The sequence below is a fragment of the Macaca fascicularis genome, chromosome 11, assembly GCF_037993035.2.
Source record: "Macaca fascicularis isolate 582-1 chromosome 11, T2T-MFA8v1.1".
NCBI lineage: Eukaryota > Metazoa > Chordata > Mammalia > Primates > Cercopithecidae > Macaca > Macaca fascicularis.
In genome coordinates, this window is record NC_088385.1 from 93,360,933 (window position 1) to 93,384,756 (window position 23,824).

The 23,824-nt window shown below is 33.3% G+C and overlaps 1 protein-coding gene across 5 annotated transcripts in view; it reads right to left on the bottom strand.

Annotated features, from left to right (window-relative positions):
• MGAT4C (MGAT4 family member C) overlaps positions 1–23,824 on the bottom strand; it is a 914,262-nt gene that overhangs the window by 487,957 nt on the left and 402,481 nt on the right. The gene's annotated exons all lie outside the window — the stretch shown is intronic.

The window sequence follows — 23,824 nt, forward strand, 5'->3', positions numbered from 1 at the left end:
AGTATAATTGGCTCTCAAAAAGGTGTTGTAAACATTCATCATGATGGCACTTGCATGTTGAATCTCGTGACTGTTACTCTAGTAGACTTTCTCCAAACAGGCCAATTACATTTCTACTTTCAATACAAGCTGTTTGGTTTGTCTGCTCGATACTGAGATTAATAGTTTTAAAGAAAGCATGCATTTGTGAGTATCTGTTCTATTACTATGTCTGAAAGTGTACTCTAAGATTAAAAATATACACACAATTATAAATCAAGATGATATTGTCTGGTACATAAATTTACTTAGCACCTATATGTCTTTATTTTTAAATTTAACAATAATCAGGCCAATATTAATGTACTAATGAGATATCAGTGTTATTAAGTCTCTTTCATTTACTATTTGATAAAACTCAAATGAACATTCTATATCTCTGCTTTGCAAAACACCCACATCAATAATGCCTCCAACATACCCCAGAGTCTGAGACCAAATGTGCTGCATTTCTAAGTCCATTAAATATTCCATGGTTTCTTTGCCTAAACCTTCAAAGTGGCCCAGATACAATCACATCCTTAAATTTTATGGGTGCAATAAAGAGGTCACAAAGCATTGACTTTTTAAAATTTTTACACATTCAATGTTTCTGGAAGCATTAACTCATTATAACTACAAGTGGTATATTCTTCTTATCAAATGAATATGAACACTACATCAAAAATTAATTCTCAATAAAAATAGTCTCAATTTGTGCCACTCTTTATAATGATCTAAGCAATACATTGATCTTACAACTATGTGATTATATAATCTTTGCCTTGCTTCCCATGGGTTTAAAGCCTGGTTAAGTGTTATCAGCAGTACCACAATGAAAAATATGAATTAACTGGATAGAGAGATTTTTTCTTTTTGCATTTTTATATCTGGCATCTTATTTTCCATCATGTATACAAATTAAGCAAGTGCAACAAACAATTTTGTGCAACAATTTATGATTGTAGAAATCTCAAAAAAATGATAACTTATGACAATATAATTCAGAGGATTATAGGTTGATATATACTAGTCTTTCAAAACAACAGATTTCATTAACCTAATTATGTTACTTAGGGAGTCAGAGGGTGGGGGGAGAAGACCTATACTGTTTTTTAAAATAGTGTGTATCAGTCAACTATTATCCTTTATTATTATGTAATAGTTATCTTTATAAAATTTTCCACTAACATTTTCATGTTTAGTTATTTTATTAGAACAGTGAAAACAGCATTATTATTCTCCATTATACACATGATATAACTAGGACTCAAAGGATAAGGAGTTGAAATTCTTAACTAGAGAACCTTCTGATGTTCAGCTACATCCAAACAACTTTTTTTAAAAAACAATATATCTAATATTTTTCTTTAAAAGAGGTTTGTGTGATTTAGCTTGGTGATTTCAATTGGAAAATAGGCATTTAGTGAATTATTATAACATATTCGGAGCTGTGATACATTGAGACCTTTTCCTATGCCTACTTATTTTGGAAATGATCTGCAAATACCGTTCAAAAAGACAATTATATATGATGTTATGTTAAAAATGTTTAAAATTTAAGAATTATCTATTGAATATCTGCAAAGTGACAGGTTCTTTGTTAAGTTCTAATGTTATGGTAGTGAATAACATAAATATCTCCACTTTATATAATTTTCAATGTAAAAATGAAGATAATTAGCCCAAGAAACAAATTTGTTTGGAACATTTTAGTGGCAGTGAGTTAATTTATAAATTCATTAATAGAAAAAAATTCCTAAGATATCAGATTTTTATGTCTTTATTACAAAAAAATCTAATCATTATTAAAAACAGTATTGCTGAAACATTGAGCTAATCATTTAAAAATGATTCTGAAATTCTTAATGCTTATATTTTAGAAGAAGATTGTAGACATTTTTACTAGTTATTTTCCAATGTACACAATTTGTATTTATAATACATATGTATATCTACAAATACAAATAGTCATATTAAGGTCTTGATTAGATAATGAGGTTTGGAACAGTTCAACTATTATATAATATGATTGTAGGAGTAAATCAAGTTTTCCACTAAAAGTTGTTGACGTCCCCCCTCCAAATGAATATATTAAAAATAAAATGATGAAGGCAAAATAAAATTATCATTAAGTATCATATTTGTTAAATGACTTATAGCATTTATGTGTTCTAGTTATTTTCAATCTCTTTACAAATACAGGAACACATTGTTTTATTGTGATTTGCTTTATTGCACTTTGTAGAGACTGCAGTTTTACAAATTGAACGTTTGTGGTAACTCTGCATTGAATAAATCTATCAGCACCATTTTTCTAATACAAAGTGCTCACTTTGTGTCTCTTTGTCGCACTTTGATCATTCACACAATATATTAAGCGATTCCATTATTATTCTATACTTTATCTGTTTTGTTATATCTACGATCATTGATGTTACTCCTGTAATTGTTATGGGGCACCACACACCACAACCATATAAGACAGTGAAATGTTGTGTGTGTTCAGACTACCCCACTGACCAGCTGTTATTCATCTTTCTTCTTCTACTGGAGACTCCCTGTTCCCTGAGACACAAAAATATTGAAATTTAGCTGATTGATAGTCCTACAATGGCCTCTAAGTGTTCAACTGAAAGGAAGAGTCATAATCTTTTACTTGAAGTCAAATGGTAGAAATGATTAACTTTAGTGAGGAAGGCATAGAAAGCCAAGATAGGCTAAAAGCTAGGCCTCTTACACCAAACAGTTAGGCAAGTTGTGAATGCACACGAAAAGTTCTTAAAAGTGCTAGTCCAGTGAAAACATGAATGATAAGAAATCAAAACAACTGTATTACAGATATGGAGATAGGGTTAGTGGTCTGGATAGAATATCAAACCAGCCACAATATCCACTTAAGACAAAGCCTAATCCAGAGCAAGGCGTTAATTATCTTTAATTCTATGAAAGTTGAGAGAGTTGAGGAAGCTGCAGAAGAAAAGTTTGAAGCCAGCAGAGGTTGGTTTATGATATTTAAGATATGATGCCCTTAACACAAGAGATGATGCAGAAGCTGAAGCAAGTTATCCAGAAGATCAAGCTAAGACAACTGATGAAAGTGGTTATGCTAAACAACAAATTTTGGATGTCGATCAGACAGCCTTCTAATAGAAGATGATATCCCTATAAAACAATAAAACAATGAAGAAAACAAAGTAACTAGGTAACAATCAATATGATGACTGGAACAATATGTCACATCTCATAGTAACTTTGAATGTCAATTATGTAAATGCTCCACTTAAATGATACAGATTGTCAGAATGGATACCATAATCACAATCCAAATACTGCTGTCTTCAAGAGACACACCTAACCATGTAAGGATTCTTATAGACTCAAGCTAAAGGGATAGAAAAACATATTCCACACAAATGGAAACCAAGGGCAAGCAGGAGTAGCTATTCCCATATCAGATGAAACAGACACTAAAACAACAAAAGTAAAAAAAAACAAAAAGATGAAGAAGGTCATTATATAATGATAAAAGGATAATCCAACCAGAAGATGTTATAATCCTAAATATATATGCACTGGAGCTCCCAGATTCACAAAATTATTACTACTAAACCTATGAAAAGAGGCAAACACCAATACAATGATAGAAGCGATTTCAACACTCCACTGACAGCATTAGACAGATCATTGAAGCAGAAATTCAACAAAGAAATGCTAGACTTAAACTGCACTCTAGAGCAAGTGAACCTAACAGATATTTATAGCACATTCTAAGCAATAACTGAAAAATACACATTATTCTAATCACCCTACAAATCATTCTCCAAGATAGAACACATAACAGACCACAAAGCAAGTCTCAATAAATTTTAAAACTTGAAACAATATCAAGTATCTTCTCAGACTATAGCAGAACGAAATTAGAAATTAATTCCTAAAGGGACCCTCAAGAATATACAAATACATGGAAATTAAACAACCTACTTCTGAACTATGTTTGGGTTAACAATAAAACCAAGGTGAAAATCTAAAAAGTATTAAAAATGAATGATAATAGTGACACAGGTTATCAAAACCTCTGTGATACTGCAAAAGCAAGGCTAAGAGGAAAGTCTATAGCACTAAATACCTACATCAAAAAGTCTGAAAGATCACAGATTGACAACCTAACATCACACCTCAAGAAACTAGATAAACAAGAAAAAAACAAACCCAAAATTAGCAGAAGATAAACAACAACAACAACAACAAAGATCAGAGCAGAACTAAGTGAATTTGAAATCAAAAATCAATACAAAAGGTAAATGAAGCAAAAAGTTTTTTCTTTGAAAAGATGAACAAAATTGATAGACCATAAGCCAGATTAACCGAGAGAAGGTTCAAAAATAAACTCAATTAGAAATTAAAATGGAGATATTACAACTGACACCACGGAAATAGAAAAGATCCTTCAAGACTATTATAAACACCTCTATACATACAAACTAGAAAGTCTAGAGGAAGTGGATAAATTCCTGAAAACATACAACCCTCTTAGCCTGAATTAGGAAGAAATAGAAATCCTGAACAGACCAATAACAAGCAGTGTGATTGAATCAGTGACAAAAAATGTGTCAGCCAACAAAAGTTCAGGGTCAGATGGCTTCACAGCCAATTTCTATCAGATATTCAAAGAGGAATTGATACCTATACTACAGGAATGATTTCAAATGATTGAGAAAGAGGGACTATTCCTAACTCATTCTACAAAGCAAGTATATTCTAATAACAAAGACAGGGAATAATATAACAAAAAAGAAAACCATAGACCAATATTCCTGATGAACATAGATGGAAAAGTCCTCAAAAAAATATTAGCAAACCAAATTCGACAGCGCATCAAAATGATAATTCACTATGATTATGTGGGTTTCATTCCAGGGATACAGGGATGATTAAACACACACAAGTTGACAAATGTGATTCACCACAAAAACAGAATTAAAAACAAAAACCACATGATAATCTCAATAGACGTAGAAAATCATTCAATAAAACCCAGCATCGCTTTATGATCAAAACTCTCAGTAACCTAGGCATAGAAGGAATGTACCTCAAAATAATAAAAACCATGTATTACAAACCCACAGCCAACTCATACTGAATGAGGAAAAGAAGAAAACATTCCCTTTAAGAACTGGAAGAATACAGGGATGCCCATTTTCATCACTTCTATTCAACTAGCACTGAAAGTCCTAGCCAGAGCAATCAGGGAAAAGAAATAAATAAGTACATCCAAATTGGAAAATAGGAACTCAACTTATCCGTTTACAGTTGATATGATCATAGACCTAGGAAACCCTAAAGACTCCTTCAGAAGGCTTCTAGATTTGATAAATAAATTTGATAAAGTCTTGAGCTACAATATCAATGTACACAAATCAGTTGTACTTCTATACACCAATAACAACAGATTTGAAAACAAATCAACAACTCAATCCCTTTTACAATAACTAAAAAAATTCTGGGAATATGCTTAACCAAAGAGGTAAAAGATCTCTAAACCTAGAACTACAAAACACTGCTGAAATAAATAATAGGCAACACAAACACATGGAAATACATCCGATGCTCATGGACTGGAAGGATTAATATCATGAAAATGACTATACTGCCCAAAACAATCTACAGATCAATGCAATTCCTACCAAAATACCAACATCATTTTCACATAAATAGAAAAAATAATTCAAAAATTTCTTTGGAACCAAGAAAGAGCCTAGTGAAAGCAATTCTAAGCAAAAAGAACAAATCTGGAGCCATGGCATTACCTGACTTCAAAGTATACTACTAGGATATAGTAACCAGGATAGTATGGTACTGATATAAAAGTAAATGCATAGACCAATGAAAAAGAATAGAGAATTCACATATAAAGCCAAATCGACCAACTGATTTTCAACAAAGCATACAAAAACATAAACTGGGGAAAGGACTTTATGTTCAATAAATGGCACTGGGAAAACTGGATAGCCATATGTAGAAGAGTTAAACTAGATCCCTATCTCTCACTATATACAAAACTCAACTCAAGTTGGATCAAAAACCTAAATTTAAAATCTGAAAACATAAAAATTCTAGAAGAAAACCTAGGGAAAACTCTTCTGGATATTGGTCTAGGCAAATAGTTTATGATTTAACCCAAAAGCAAAAGCAACAAAAATAAAAATAAACAAATGGAATCTAATTAAACTAACAATCTTCTGCACAGCAAAAGAAATAATCATCAAAGTCAACCCACAAAATATGACCCACAAAAAAGACAATTCACGAAATGGTAAAAACTATTTGCAAACTATGAATCTGACAAATAACTAATATCTAGTATCTGCAAGGAACTCAAATCAGCACAAAAAAATCACATCAAAAAGTAGGTAAATAATGTAAGCAGACATTTCTTAAAAGAATATACAAATAGTTAACAAACATATGAAAACGTGCTCAACATCACTAATCATCAAGGAAATGAAAATTAAAACCACAGTGGGAAACCACCTTACCTTGGCCAGAATGACCATTATTAAAAAGTAAAAAAAAACAATAAATGTTGGAGTTAATGTAGTAAAAAGGGAAATCTTATATACTGTTTGTGGGAATGTAAGTTACCATAACCTCTATGGAAAACAATATGGAGATTTCTTTAAAAATACTATTCAACCCAGCAATTCAACTGCAGGGCATCTACCCAAATGAAAATTAGTAATTATATAAAAAAGACACCTACATGTGTTTGTTTATTGCAGCACAATTCACAATTGCAAAGATGTGGAACCAACATAAGTGCCCATCAATTGATGAGTGGACAAAGAAAATGTGATACATATACATCATAGAATACTTCTCATCCATAAAAAAGAATGAAAAAAATGTCTTTGGCAGCAACTTGGATGGAGCTGGAAGTTGTTATTTTATGTGAAATAATTCAGGAAAACTTTCTACTGATAAGTGAGAGCTAAGCTATGGGTATACAAAGATATACAGAAGGGTGTAATGGACATGAGAGACTTTGAGGAGGAAACAACATATTGGGTACAATATACACTACTCAAGTGACAAGTGCACTAAAATCTCAGACTTCATCACTAAACAATTTGTTTATGTAACCAAAAACCACTTGTACCTCTAAAGCTATTGATTTTTGTAAAAGATATATTTGTTGACTACCATGTAAAAAGTTGCTATTATATTTTATTAAATCTCCCATTGATCTGGATGCTGAAAAAGGAAAGTGAAAATATTCAGTCACCTGGCAAATAAGATACAATTATGTTATTGAAATATAGTGACATACATATTAAATGAAATATGAATAATTTTGTCAAATTTTTAAAGTGAATTTTGCATCACTAATTGGCCTTATGCAAATAGTACCTTGTGGAGGCCTATAAATGAAGTTTGTCAAAAAATGGTGTCATTTACACACCCAGATAGACAGCAATGAGATACTGATGATTTCATTATGATTGACATTAAATGCAAAGCTGAAAGAAAACAAAATAAAAATTTTTCAAGTTCCAACACAAACCAGAAGAAATGCAAAGAAATTATTTCCCTGAAAGAATGTATAAAAACTGAGACCAGAAATAGAAAAATCACTAGACATCTGGGAAGCTTAAGGTGTTGACTGAGCCATCGTGTACACCTCACCTCTCTGGCTTCTCTAAATACCACTGAAATGAAAGAAGAAAACAGAAAAAAAAATAACAAGGTCCACCATTAACATATCATTTTTTTAAGTGCAAGACAGATTTTTTGAAAAATGGGAGACAGAAATCAGACATGATTGTAATGATATGTAAGTAATACAGAGTAAAGCTCAACCAATAACAAACACAGAAGAGGAATGATTCAAATAAGAACCTCTTAAAGGAAATCCCAGATAAACTTTACAGTTGGAATCTACAGGTACAAAAAGTTTCTTTGGGCCTTGAACCAATAACCAGGAAAGCCAGAAATGAAGCTGCTAAGCTCGCTGTCCTCAGGACTAAGCACCCAGAATTGCTCTCTTTTGAATAGCCGAGGGTTTATTCTGGGAGGGTTTCTAATTTGGCTGCTGAGGATAAAGAGAAGCAAAGCATAACTTGAATTTACTGAATCTTCGAGGTGGGTAAAGAGAAGAAAGGATAAAAAAATAAGCTTCACTCACTGGTGATATCCAAAAAGCAGAGACCACAGAAGAAAATGAAGATGCCATCTAGAACTTTCATAGCCAGAGAGGAAAAGTCAATGTCTTGGGTTCAAAGCTTCAAAGGACAGGCTGACGTTCTTGTAGCATCTAATGCAGCTGGTGACCTGAAGGCAACATCCATTTACTATTTTGAAAATAGTAGGGCCCATAAGAATCCTCTGAATCTATTTTACTTGTGTTTTATAAATTGAACAACAAAGCCTTGATGATCACAATGTTTTGCAAATAAACTTCTAAAAGAGAATTTTTGTGATTTTAAAAAATTTAATAATTATCTATTGAGTATTTACTAGGTGACAGGCTCCTTATTAAGTTCTGAGATTACAGTGGTGAATAAAAGAAATATCCTCAGTAACTTTATGTAATTTTCAATGTAGAAATACAATAACGAGTCCAAAATACAAGTTTATTTGGAGAATATTAGTGGCCATGCATTATAGTATAAGTTAACTGATAGAAGAAAAGATGCAAAAATTATTAGAATTGTTGTGTCTTTATTACAAAAAATATAGGATGGTTTACTGAATATTTTAAGCCCAATGTTGATACCTACTGCTTAGAAAAAAAGATTTATTTCTAAATATTACTGCTCTTTGGCAAGGCAGCTAGTCACCTAAAGTTCTGAAGGAGATGTTGTTTTCCATCTACAATGGAGATCAATGTTGCTTTTTTGCCTAATCATACAACATCCACTCTGCAGTCCATGGATCAAGGAATAATTTTGACTTTCAAGTCTTATCATTTATAAAATATACTTTGAAAAGGTATAGCAGCTGTAGATTTTGATTTCTCTGATGAATCTAGACAAAGTACATTGAAAACCTTGTGGAAAGAATTTACCATTCTAGATACCATTGAGAATACTTGTGAGTCACAGTAAGAGGTTAAAATATAAGATTAACAGAAGTTTGGGAGAATTTGATACAAATCCTCATTGATGACCTTGAGAGAGCCAAGACTCGAGAGGAGGAAGTAATTGCAGATGTGGTGGAAATAGCAAAATAAGTAAAATTAGAAGTGGAGCCTGAAGATGTGACTGAAATGCTACAATTTCATGATGAAACTTGAATGGATAAGAAATTGCTTCTTATGCATAAGCAAGGTGTGTTTGTAGAAAGAAAGAAAGAAAGAAAGAAAGAAAGAAAGAAAGAAAGAAAGAAAGAAAGAAAGAAAGAAAGAAAGAAAGAAAGAAAGAAAGAAGAAAGAAGGAAGGAAGGAAGGAAGGAAGGAAGGAAGGAAGGAAGGAAGGAAGGAAGGAAGGAAGGAAGGAAGGAAGGAAGGAAGGAAGGAAGGAAGGAAGGAAGGAAGGAAGGAAGGAAGGAAGGAAGGAAGGAAGGAAGGAAGGAAGGAAAGGAAGGAAGGAAGGAAGGAAGGAAGGAAGGAAGGAAGGAAGGAAGGAAGGAAGGGAAGGAAGGAAGGAAGGAAGGAAGGAAGGAAGGAAGGAAGGAAGGAAGGAAGGAAGGAAGGAAGGAAGGAAGGAAAGGAAGGAAGGAAGGAAGGAAGGAAGGAAGGAAGGAAGGAACGAAGGAAGGAAGGAAGGAAGGAAGGAAGGAAGGAAGGAAGGAAGGAAGGAAGGAAGGAAGGAAGGAAGGACGGATCTTATCCTAGGGAAGATGCTATGAAATTATTGAAATGACAACAAATAATTTAGAATACTACATAAACTTAGGTAACAAAGCAGCAGCAGAGTTTGAGAAGAATGACTCCAATTTTGAAGGATGTTATATTGTGGGTAAAATGCTCTCAAACAGTAGCACACGCTGCAGAGAAGTATTTTGTGAAATAAAGAATCAGTGGCCAGGAGCGGTGACTCCCGCCTGTAATCCCAGCATTTTGGGAGGCCAAGGCGGGAGGATCATCTGAGGTCAGGAGTTCAAGACCAGCCTGGCCAACATGGTGGAACCCCATCTCTACTAAAAATACAAAAATTAGTCAGGCATGGTGGCAGGCACCTGTAATCCCAGCTACTTGGGAGGGTGAGACAGGAGAATCGTTTGAACCCAGTAGGCAGAGGTTGCAGTGAGCTGAGATCGTGCCACTGAGCTCCAGACTGGTCAACAAGGAGCAAAACTCTGTCTCAAAAAAAAAAAAAAAAGTAATCAGTCAATGCAACAAACTTAATTGTCGTCTTATTTTCACAAATTGCCATGGTCACCCCAGTCTTCAGCAACCACCACCGTGATCAGTCAACAATCATTGACATTGAAGTAAGACCCACCTCCAGCAGAGAGGATTACAATTGTTAGAGGCTCAGATAATACTTAACAGTTTTTAGCAATAAGGTATTTTTAAATTAAGGTGTGTACATTTTTCTTTAGATATAATTCTATTCCAAGGTTAATACACTACAGTATAGCATAAACATAACTATAATATGCACTGGGAAACAACAATTTTGTGGGACTTGCATTACTGCAATATTCATTTTGCAGGTGTCTGGAACCAAACTTGCAATATATATGAAGTATATTTATATTTCCACTGACATTATATATATATATGTATATACATATATACACATGTACATTTCTGTTAACTCAATACCGTAATTGTAGTTTTATGTTATTATATAGGTTTCTCAAACATAATTATCCATTAATGTGGATGTTTTCTATTACAGTGATTAAACAGAAATTTCAACCACTCATTTTGTCATAGAAGCATGCTGAATAGACTTGGAGAAAAATTTAAAATCTTGAAAATTTTATTACTTTAAATTACTGACCATGAAAAACAAATGAACATTTACTACTGCAAAAAATATTAATTACAACTGATGGAATAGCCGTAAATTTCAGTGAGAAAACAATAGCCCCTGTGTAGGAGAGCCCAAATATCAACCCACCCCAACTATCTACCAAACTCTTTTTGTTGTTGTTGTTTTGTTTGTTTTTTTGAGATGGAGTCTGGCTCTGTCGCCCAGGCTGGAGTGCAGTGGCGCGATCTTGGCTCACTGCAAGCTCTGCCTCCTGGGTTCACACCATTCTCCTGCCTCAGCCTCCTGAGTAGCTGGGACTACAGGCGCCCACCACCACGCCTGGCTAATTTTTTGTATTTTTTAGTGGAGACTGGGTTTCATCGTGTTAGCCAGGGTGGTCTCCATCTCCTGACCTCGTGATCTGCCCGACTCGGCCTCCCAAAGTGCTGGGATTACAGGAGTCAGCCACCATGCCCGGCCTGTCTACCAAACTCTTTTAGCGAAGTTTTACCAAATTTTCTCATGCTAATTCTTCTCATTCATATAAGTTACTCCCTCTGCATTAGTTCATGCTCATCAGTGTTTAATCCTGTTTTAATATTTTCATGCTTCCAAAAATAAACTCCCCTACTACTTTGTCTCTCTAGTAACCATATTTCTACCTTGGAAAATATCTCAAAAATATTTATTTTCTCATTTTACAATATCTTCTCAGCTCACTTTTATAGTACATCCATCCCCCAAGGCACTAAAATAGTCCTCATTTTACCTGGTATTCTAACAATTAACTGATTCCTTCTTGAACCATCTTCTTCTCTTGTCTCTAGTGATACCATATTCTCCTTATTTCTTTCATACCATGCAAAGTCTTTCTATCCCAGGCTCATTTGCTGGCTCCTTTTCCTCTGTCTGCATAATAGGTTTGGAGAATTTCTTGACTGATCATGGACCCCTTTTTCTTCTCAACCTACAGTTTCCCTGCAGATAATTTTATCTGGTTCCATGGCTTTACATATAATCTTTCTTGTTGACTACCAAATTTAGATCTGCAATCTGACCTTTTTCCACTGCGCTTTAAATATGATTCTCCATCTGCATACTGATCTCAATTCCTGGCTCTCTAACAAGGATTTTAAAATTCAAACATGGCAAAATAGAACAATTGACTCTACCATATCGTTGCAAACCTGACCTTACTCCAGTCTTCCATATTTTAATATGGAATTCTTTCAGTTAAAATTATTTGAGTTAAAATCAAAGTCTTAAATTTTTATCTTAATGTTTTATTCTAACAAAAATGCATAACATAAAGTTTACCATATTAACTATTTCTGAGGTACAGTTCTGTAGTATTAAGTACATATTCACTTTGTTGCACAACTAATCTCCAGAACATTTTCATCTTTCAGAACTGAAACTCTACACCCCTTAACTCCCCGACAGGAAAGATTTATTGACATATGCAACAATACAGATGAATTTGTAAATTATACTGAGTGATAGAAGCTAAACAAAAAAGTACATACTATATGACTTCTTTTATATAAAGTTCTAAAAATGCAAACTTATCCATAGTGACAGAAAGCAGATCAGCTGTTGCCTGGGAACAAGAAAGGTGGGGGTGGAAGAATTGGTGTGAGGGATTGCAAAGGATCACAAAATTTTTGTAGGTAACAGATGTATTCATTATTTTTATTGTCATGAAGTTTTCAGTAGTATACACACATGTCTACACTTATCACATCACACACTTTAAATATATGTAGTCTAATTTATGCCAATTATATTGCAAATATGACATTTATAATAAGTTCACAAATAAAACTTCTAAAAATTAGAAAGAAAATAATTCAGTATGTAAAGGCAAAAATATATGTTCAAAATCTTCACAAAATAAGATATCCAAATGACCAATACCATGTGCGAGAATATTCAATATTATTTCTCATAATTATGCACATGTACCCTAGAACTTAAAGTATAATAATAATAAAAAATAAATAAATAAAAAAAGATTCCAATGGCAAAAAAATTTTAAAAAAATAAAATTAAAATTAAAAAAAATATTCATTCACCATATTGAGTAAAATTTATAAAAATAAACATTTCAAGATTTGAGGGAATGTGAAACCCATATACAACCGAAAGAATTGGAAATTAGCAAAAGCAGTTTGAGAAACTGGCAATACATACTAAAGCTGAAAATATACTCATCTTATGACCCAAGAATTCCACTCCTAGTTTCATATTCAAGAAGTATATGCACATGGCATCAAAAGATACACATTAGATTGCTCATGACAGCTCTCTTTGCAACAGACAAAAACTGGAAATTATCCAAATGTCCACCTGCAGTAAAACTGAAGAATATCTTTTAAAATATTTACATAATAGAATAAAATATATCAATGAGAATGAGCAAACTTTTGCTATACATGACAACATGGGTGAGTCTTAAACCTAATGTTGAGAAACGATGTAATAAACAAATATTATGTCTCATATAATTTTATTTCTATAGACTGCAAAAATGGTTAATTTTATTTTGGTAAAAGTAGTCAATCTACTGATTATCTTTGGGGTAGACTGGGTTTAACAACTAGGAAAAGGTACAAAATAATCTTTCAAATATTGGTAGTATTTTATTTCCTGTTAGAGTTATATTTCATTATAGAGATGTATTCACTGTGCAAATGTACTGGGTTGTTCACTTAAGGGTTTGCAATTTCTGGCTATGTGTTATGCTTCAGTAAAACTTTATATGTATATGTGTGTGTGTGTGTATGTATATATATGAACACATATAGCTACACATAAAATATATCACAAAAATATAGAATAAAATGTATTGTGATTTATGTTCTTTAGAACATATTATTTTTTATAAATATATAACTTGAAATACTTTGTGAAAATTTATTGCTAAGATAAGGACCCATTTTTCTCCTGATAATGAAAACAAAACACTTGGATAAGGTGAAAAAGTTCCAGTAAATAAAAAGTCATTTGAATAATTACTCATCCCAGGAAAGCTGTTCCAAATGGCCTTGGTAAAGTACATAATGCATTTATTTTTCTCAAAAGAATACACCATTATAGCACAGATATTTATTTGTATTCATTTCACATTATTTATGAAACTTCTTGAGGCTCTGACTTAGAGAAAGCAACCAGCTGTTTTTGTGATTTGCAAAATCAATGTGTAAAAGACAAAAAGGCAAAAAGTAGTATTTTATCATTTATATTGTCTTACTGCTTTTTTACTCACTTTCTTAATATGAATACCATGCATTATTTCCTATATTATCTACTGTTCATATACAATGAAAACTACTATCAGGACTTAAAGTTACATCATGTAACTCATTCTTAAATATATATGGATGTGATTAGCCATGGTGGAAAGAGTGTGGATTTCACAACTGTAATGAACAGTTTGAATGTATGTAAATTTGGACAAGCTGCATACTATTGCCATGCCTCTGTTTAATTATCTATGAGAGGGAGATGGTAATACTAAACTTACTGGTATGCAAATGTAAGCATTATATGTAAATATATAAAAATTGTTCTAATCTACATGCTTACCATTACTATGTTATGCACTACTAAGAAGTTTTATTGGGCTATGCATTCCTAGTGTTTTACATCAAAAGATAAGTTTGGAATACATTGATTTAAACATTGATAAAAAGATGAACAATACAAAAGCTAAGGGATCGTAGAACAGTGACCCTTCAACAGGAACAGTATCCCAAAGGAGTGCCCTTTCTAAATGAGCAGCAGAATTCTGTTTTGTTTGTTTGTTTGTTTGTTTTGAGATGGAATTTCACTCTTGTTTCCCAGGCTGGAGTGCAATGGTGCGATCTTGGCTCACCACAGCCTCTGCCTCCCAGGTGCAAGCAATTATCCTGCCTCAGCCTCCCCAGTAGCTGGGATTACAGACATGCGCCACCACTCCCAGCTAATTCTGTATTTTTAGTAGAGACAGGGTTTCTTCATGTTAGTCAGGCTAGCCTTGAACTCCTGACTTCAGGTGAAGCATCCACCTTGGCCTCCCAAAGTATCATTCTTTTTTTATAACTGCGACTGAGCACTTTGGCCTGAGTAAAAAAGAATGACTGGAAATAACTTGGCTATCAAAGTAACAATAATTGTGTCAATAAACTTAGTTTAGAGATATTTACCAGTGAATAAAATATTTACACTTCATGAGTACCAGTTTTGTTTGTTTGTTTTTAAAAGAACAAGTTTAACAGACTTGTTTACAATGAAAAGCCCACATGTTGACTAGAGTCTGATCTCATTGTAAATCGTATTGATGTAAGTCGACTTGATTTATAGTCTCCTTCATATTTACGTAGAAAAAAAAAGGATCTTTTTAAATAATGAGAAGATCCTTATTTAAAAAAAGTAAAAGGGGAATGAGAGGAAAAGAGAGAGTCAGAGAGAAGACGTTAGAAAGATAATTAGAGCAAGAGAGAGCAATAAATAAAATGAACCAAATAATCAATAGGTAAATCTGACTGAGGTTCGTTTTTTTTCTATGACATGCATATGCCATAACATGTTATTATCTCAACTAATTTAGTATTTTCAGAATTTGACTGTATGTGTATAACTAATCATCTCAAACATAATATTCATTTAAAATTGTTTTGTTTCTTTCTAAGAGCAAAACAATTTTTGCCCTTTTTTCCATATGGTTTATTTTTGAATGGCTATATTGTGCCAGAAAGCAGATCAATGATTTGCTGGAGATGGGGCTGGGGTAGAAGTGTTGACTGAAAAAGACACTGTTTAATGTGAGAAAACCATTCCATATTATGATTTGATGGTGGTAACATACTGGCATAAATATATCAATCTGATCAAATTGTACACTTAAAATGGATGCATTTTTTAGTTGTGAATTTTATTTAAATAAAACAAATTAATACTAGAAAATAAATTTATGGCTAAATCAAGTTGTCAATATAAGTACTTTGTATCTCATATTTTGAATAATTCAGAATCTTCCCTTCTGGTGTCACAGTTTTCAAGTCAATCGCTCATCATATTAAACTGATTCTGGTTAATACTGTGTTCTTACTACTATTAGGAAGACATTGTGGAGATAACTGTTATTAACAGCTACATAAATAAAACATAAATTCTGTTCTCAACAACTGGCAATCTAGTTTTAAAAAGTAGAGTATGCATAGTAACAAGGAAATGAAAACTATGATGATCTTCGTACTATTATAGTTGGTAAAATGTCTCCCCCATACTGCATTTGGTGTCATTTAGCATAACCACAACGGCAGACTTCAGATAAACGTGATTTTTTTTTTTTCAGGAACTCTAGATAAATATGTATTAAGCCTGCATTTAATTTTTAATTAATTGATTTGTTATGTTTGTACTGTCTACATAGAGAGTAAAATAAATAATAAGAATATATTTAGCTTCTCCTGTACAATAAGAATTATTCTAACATTTGTATTGGTGAATGAGTATTCCAAAATGATTATGTCAGCCATCCAATATATAGACCAAATACAAGTTGAACAATAGTATAGTTATAGATGCAAATATAGATATTGAGGTAGATAGAATGAAGCCATTTTTTTACAAGCAATGTTTGCCTACTTAGGTGTTTTGTACTTGCTGATCTCTCCAAGTATACTCCTCCTCCATATACTGCATACCATTCCCTCTTACGTTTCCAGGCTTTTGCAAATGTCACTATGGCAAAGCTTTCCATGCCCTGCCCATTTTCCTTCAGCATCACTGATTCCCCTACATGTTTGAGACCTTTTGCTGCATGCATCTGAGATGTTGCTTTCATTGGCCAATGGCACATGATTGACAAGCATACAGGTCAGCTCAGAAGGTAAAATATGTTCCCCAAAGCAGCCTTCAGTTAATGAGAGAAGGGAATTAGTGGTCAAGTGCCTCGCATTTCCCTCAGTCTTTGGATGATAAGATATGAGACATGGTTCACACAATGTCCCAGAATTCCATAGAAGAATGGAGCCCGTGTTGCCTGTAGCCGTTTCCTGATTATTTGTACACTTTTTATTGGAATCCTTTCCTTCTCAGCACTTTCCTATTTCCTGCCATGGTTCTTGAGAATCACCACACACAACTTACTTGTACCTAATTTCTTGCTTCAGAGTTAGTTTCCTGGAAATCCTACCTAAGATAGTCACATTCTTAAATGAAAAATTTACTTTCACCACCCTTGGGAGTGGTGGCGGGCCCCTGTAGTCCCAGCTACTCGGGAGGCTGAGGCAGGAGAATGGTGTGAACCCTGGAGGCGGAGCTTCCAGTGAGCCGAAATCGCGCCACTGCTCTCCAGTCTGGGAGACACAGCGAGACTTCGTCTGAAAAAAAAAAAAAAAAAAAAAAAAAAGAATTGCAACTCCAGCCTAAATCAAGCATAGTCATCTCCTTACCCTATCTTAATACGCTTCACTGCATTGTTATGAAATGAAAAATTATATCATTTGCTCTTTACGTACTACCTGAATCCCTTACTGGAAAGTAAAGCTATGAGAGGAGGAACTTTTGTTTGTTTGGTGTATCTCTAGTACCTATAATTATACCTAGTGAATGGAAGGTGCTCAGTGAATTATTTTTGAAGAAATAAATTATTTAAATGAATCTTATAAAAAAAAACTAAGCTAACATCAATATTTTCTTCTAAGATTGACAAGGTAGCCTTGGAAATTGGCAAGGAGATAGTGTTTAACTCAACTTTGTGTCTTCCCCAGACAAATCAAAGAACTATGAGTCTAATATAACGAATGCTAAAACATACATTTCATTAAAGCTTTGAGTCTTGCTTCAATGTAATTTTAAACTGTCAAGGAAAGCTAAGAACTGGAACCTTTTATTTTACAACTCAAATAGCTAGGCTTCAGATCTTTATCATTGAGGAGTATATGATTCAAGCAATTATTAAATCTACAGATGTTCAGCTATAAGCTTTACAACGTTTCTTGTCACTGAAAAGAGAGTAGAGGTATATTGTAGATATAGCCAGAAAAAGTTAGTTGGGCTAAGACAAAATGTAACTTAATTTTTATTGTTGGGGGTTACAAAATGTTTAGGTGGTATGTAACAATGTGCTAAATAAGAAAAATAATAATTGAGAATATACAATCAATAATTTTCAGTTATAATATTTATGGCAATGCCTGTTTTCTTATATACTGGAGTTTTTTAAGAAAACATAGTGAGCTTTCAGGTATTACTGTGAAAAAAAGAATAGTATGACATTATGATGTTTGAGGAAGTTTTAGTTATATAGGTTTTGGTTCAAATTCCAACTCTGCAATTTACTAAAGGTACACTCCTGTATGATTTCAGATTTACCTAATTTTGTTTCTATTTTTAGTGGGGTAAAATACATAAGGTAATGTGCAGAACTCTTAATTGCATAGTTTGATGTATCTTCAAGAAGCTAACACATTCATTGAGATAGCCATTTAGCAAATCAAATTATAGAATATTTCAAAGATCTCAAAAGCCTGCCTTGTGGGCCCTACCAATTATCACTCTAGCCAGCCACTCTCTGGTAATGACTCTTCTCACTTCTGTCACCATAAAATAACTAAGTCTGTTTTTGAAATTTTTATAGATGTAATAGCACAGTATGTTTTATGTCTAGTTTTATTTGCAGAATATTCTATTTATAAGATTTAGTACCATTGTTCCATGTAGTAGCCATTTGATCATTTTCATTTTATGCACTCTCACATTGTGTGACCACTACTAATGGTTTTATGACCACATCTAATTTACCCATTCCAAATTTGATGGAAATGTGAGATATTTTTGTTCATTAATATTTATTTTGCTTTGACTGTTGAATGGGTGCAGAGTTTTCTTTTGTGGTAATGAAATGCGTTTGAACTAGATGGAAATGGTGGTTATACAACATTAAGAATGTGTTGGATATCACTGAATTGCACCTTTAAAATAGTTAATTATATGTCACGTGATTTTGTCCTGAATAAAAAGTACTGTGTTGCTTTGAACATTGTATCTCATTTTTGCCCTCTTTATACTGTGAAGTATTCGTATGTTCAGCTTTGGTAGATACTGCCAAGTTTTCTCTGTGGCAGTGCCAGTTTCCACATTCATCGAGAGTAAATGAGATTTCTAGTCCTCCACATCATTGTCAACAGGATTTGTTTTTTCCCATACTCATTGGTTTTAATCTGTATTTCACTGGTGATGAATGATGTTGAGCACCTCTACATAAGTTGATTATCTTTTTGGATAGTTTGTTAGCGAAGTGCTTAGTTTTTTTATTAGATTGTCTTTTCATACTAATCTATATAAATTTATGTATTCTAAATCATTTTCCTCAGATTAACACATTCCTGACAATTATTCAAATTGTCAAAATATTCTCTCATTCTGTGGTTTTGAATTTTACAGTTTTACTCTCCTAAGAGTGAATAGAAGTTCTTACTTTCACCATAGTTCAATTTTCCAATTTTCCCTTTATACTTAGTGCTTCTTGAGTTTTGTTAACATATATTTAACTATATCAAAGTAACAACCATATCTTGTTATTTTCTGGAGTTTTCATTGTATTACTTTTTACATTTGAGTTTAAGATCCTTGGAATTAATTACCTGGTAGTATGTAACCTAGTAATCAAGCTTCTTTCTTTTTCTATTTTTCCTTCCTTCTTTCCTTCTAACACACACACACACACACACACACGTTTATCTATATGTATGAATATATAAATGTGACTATACACATATGTACATATGATTGTTTACATACACATGTTTGTATACACATATGTATGTTTTTATCCATATATGGGCACATGTATACATTTATGTATTCATACTTATGTATATGGGTAGATATATTGCAATAGATATTGTATAAATCATCTTCTTCTACATTATGTGTTATTTTGTTATTTTTATCATATATCTGGTAATTATATAAATATGAGTCCGTTATATCAGTCTTATTTAGTTCCTTTGAAGGTGATGTGGTTTGGATGTATGTCTCACATAAATCTCATATAGAAATGTAATCGCCATTGTTGGAGGTGGGGCCTAGTAGGAGGTGATTAGATCATGGTGCGGATTTCTCACAAATGGTTTAACATCATTCCTCTTGGTACTGTCATCATGATAGTCAGGAAGTTCTTGTGAGATCTGGTTGTATAAAAGTGTGTAGCACCTCCCCTCTTGCTCTCTCACTCCTGCTTTCGCCATGCAATATACAAGCTCCTGCTTCACCTTCCTCCATGATCAAAAACTGGGAGAGGCCTTCCCAGAAGGAGAGGCACTGTTTCCTGTACACCTGCAGAATCTCATGCCAACTAAACATCTTTTCTTATAAATTAGCCAGTCTCAGGTATTTCTTTATAGCAATGTGAGAACAAACACACAAAGCATTATGCCATTCCTTTAACCTCCTTTTGAAGATGTTTTCTCTTTGTTTTGATTTTCAATAGGTTTACTATGAAGTGGCTAGATTTTTCTTGTACTTGGGATTCTTGTAGCTTCTTCAATTTTTGGTACTATGTCTTTTGTCAGATTTGAAAAATTATTCACAAGTGGCTCTTTGATTTTATGTTTGCCTATTATTTTCTCTCTTTCCAAAACACTGATTATATATAGATCCCATTTTATGGTCTTTGTTCTTCAAGATGGATAGTCTTTGATTAATTCATTCTTTTAAAATAAGACTATACGTTAATCCTCTCTTCTTCAAAGGCAATCTTCTTTTACACCCACCTACTGAATTATTTATTATGGTTATCAAAAATTTCAGTGCTAGGATTTTCACATTACACACGCACACACACACACACTTTTAATTATAGTTCTCTGTTGAAATTTTCAATATTCTATTTTTCAGAATGTATTAATCATAATTGTTTAAAAGGTTGAATTTCATTTCAGTAAACCTGAATAACTATTCTATTACTTAATTTTTATCTTGGTTTTCAATCATTCGACCCCTATATTCTAGTAGAATCAATTATTTTTATTTAATTACTGGCAGATAGAAACTCGTGGGCAAATCACCTGATTCAGCTGAGGTTGACCTGTTTCTTGCTTGGTTTTCTACAAGGCAGAGCTCTTCTGGCATCCGCACTGAAAGTGTGCAGTACTAACTAGGGCCATTCTCGCTTATTAGTACCTGAACTTCAACTGTTGACTTCCTTGTCTTGTGTGACTGCCAGATTCTCTGCTTTGTTTGTAGCGGCTATTTTCTTCTTGATTTCTATTTATTTAGTATATGCATTTGTATTTTAGGGGGTGAAAAATGCCTTAACGTATATTACACATAAAATACTAGGCTCAAATTTCTACACTTTATTTTTCTTCTAGAATATTGATTTCCTGAATATAGGGCCAAATTATTGAAAACCAAGAGAAAAATTAAGTAATAGCATCTTCACTCAGGCTTAGTAGATTTTGAAATTATCAAACACAGACTTGTAAATAATTATGATTAATACATGCAAAGGTACTGCTTAGTAACTTTGACTCCAGTGTTTGTCTCCCTAGCCCAGTGAGTTTATGGTCAACTGTAGACTGTATTTGTCTATTCAGACTTTATGTCCAAGCCATGGATTAGCAAAAACCATACAGAAGGGAGTGGAAGAGAATGGAGGTAAATGATGGGCTTGCTACAAAGGATATTTTCTCTCTGATCTTGTTCTTCCAATCTTTAATTGCATTGAAATCTTCAGTCACATGAGTTTTGCATGTAAGACTCTTATTGTTGCTCTTAGTGAAGGAGTAAGTCTTATATCTGTTACTACACTATAGACAGAAATGAAAGTCTGAGGAAGTTATTTAAACTCTCCTGGTTTTTCTTTCTTTAAATGAGAATGAATATACCACTCAAAGTGTATATTTAAATCGTAGTTAAGAAGATTTCTTACGTAGAGTTCACTGCAGAGTACACTGTGATTAATAAAGAATAGAGGTTATTATTGTTAGTTTGGTTCATTAATAAACAATAATACTAATTACCATAACAATATTAGAAAGTATACAGTACTCAAATATAAAATATATGAAATTATAATACCAAGAAGAGGGTTTCAGTTTTCAGTAGAAACACAATTATATTTCTATAAATATTGCTTATTAAGTTGTTCTGTTCCGGAAACATTCTATTTATGTAAATCTTCTGGACTAATAAGGGAAAATGTCACCTAGTTTAAGTAATTTGGTGAGAATTCATTCAGCTATGAGTCAAATAAACTTAAGAGTAGGAAGCATGATTTTTTTCATGCTGCAATATGTCCAGTAGTAGGTAACCTAGACCAGCATGGTGACTCAAAATGACACTTGGAACTTGACTCTCTCAATCTTGCAGCTCCACTATTTACACTCTTTGGCTTTTGTCTGCTTTTCATGTTTGACTCTTGTTGATAGGAGGGACAAGTCTCCTCCAGCATCATGTATGCAGTATAGGCAAGAATGGGAAGTTGACAGCAATAATAAGACAATTATTCTTATGTCGGGAAAACGCATTTCCCCAGAAATTATGAGGACTTTTGCTCACTGGATTCTTGCAAGAACTTTAACTATAACTGTAAGGACTGTGGAGACATGTAGCTTTTTAGCTATGTGTATCAACTTTCCATATCAAATTTATCCCACAAATGTACTCACACTTGCCATGCACCAGGATTAGATTCTTATTATCTACTTTATTGTTTCACAAATCACCATGAGCCACAAAAAGAAGATGGCATGACCAAACACATTAGGGCATTACTTACATGACTTATATGATAATGTTTTCAAAGTGCCAATAAAAGGCTCAGAAAACTATAGTAGGAAAAAAATAAAAACCTGTTATTTTCCTACAATTTTTTCTGGAAAAGAAACTAAGTTTTGGTAAAATGCCTACAATTAGAGCACAGAGCTACTATTCTTTAGGAGAAACTCAGAAAACTATTGATACGTCATAATTTATGTGCAATTATTACATCCTTTATTATTATTATTATACTTTAAGTTCTAGGGTACATGGGTACAACGTGCAGGTTTGTTACATATGTATACATGTGCCATGTTGGTGTGCTGCACCCATTAACTCGTCACTTACATTAGGTATATCTCCTAATGCTATCCCTCCTCCCTTCCCCCTCCCCACAATAGGACCCAGTGTGTGATGTCCCCCTTCCTGTGTCCAAGTGATCTCATTGTTCAATTCCCACCTATGAGTGAGAACATGCGGTATTTGGTTTTCTGTTCTTGCGATAGTTTGCGGAGAATGATGGTTTCCAGCTGCATCCATGTCCCTACAAAGGACACAAACTCATCCTTTTTGATGGCTGCATAGTATTCCATGGTGTATATGTGACACATTTTCTTAATCCAGTCTGTCACTGATGGACATTTGGGTTGATTCCAAGTCTTTGCTATTGTGAATAGTGCTGCAATAAACATACGTGTGCATGTGTCTTTGTAGCAGCATGACTTATAATCCTTTGGATATATACCCAGTAATGGGATGGCTGGGTCAAATGGTATTTCTAGTTCTAGATCCTCGAGGAATTGCCACACTGTTTTCCACAATGGTTGAACTAGTTTACAATCCCACCAACAGTGTAAAAGTGTTCCTATTTCTCCACATCCTCTCCAGCACCTGTTGTTTCCTGATTTTTTAATGATTACCATTCTAACTGGTGTGAGATGGTATCTCATTGTGGTTTTGATTTGCATTTCTCTGATAGTGAGTGATGATGAGCATTTTTTCATGTGTCTGTTGGCTGTATGAATGTCATCTTTTGAGAAGTGTCTGTTCATATCCTTTGGCCACTTTTTGATGGGGCTGTTTGTTTTTTTTTTTCTTGTAAATTTGATTGAATTCTTTATAGGTTC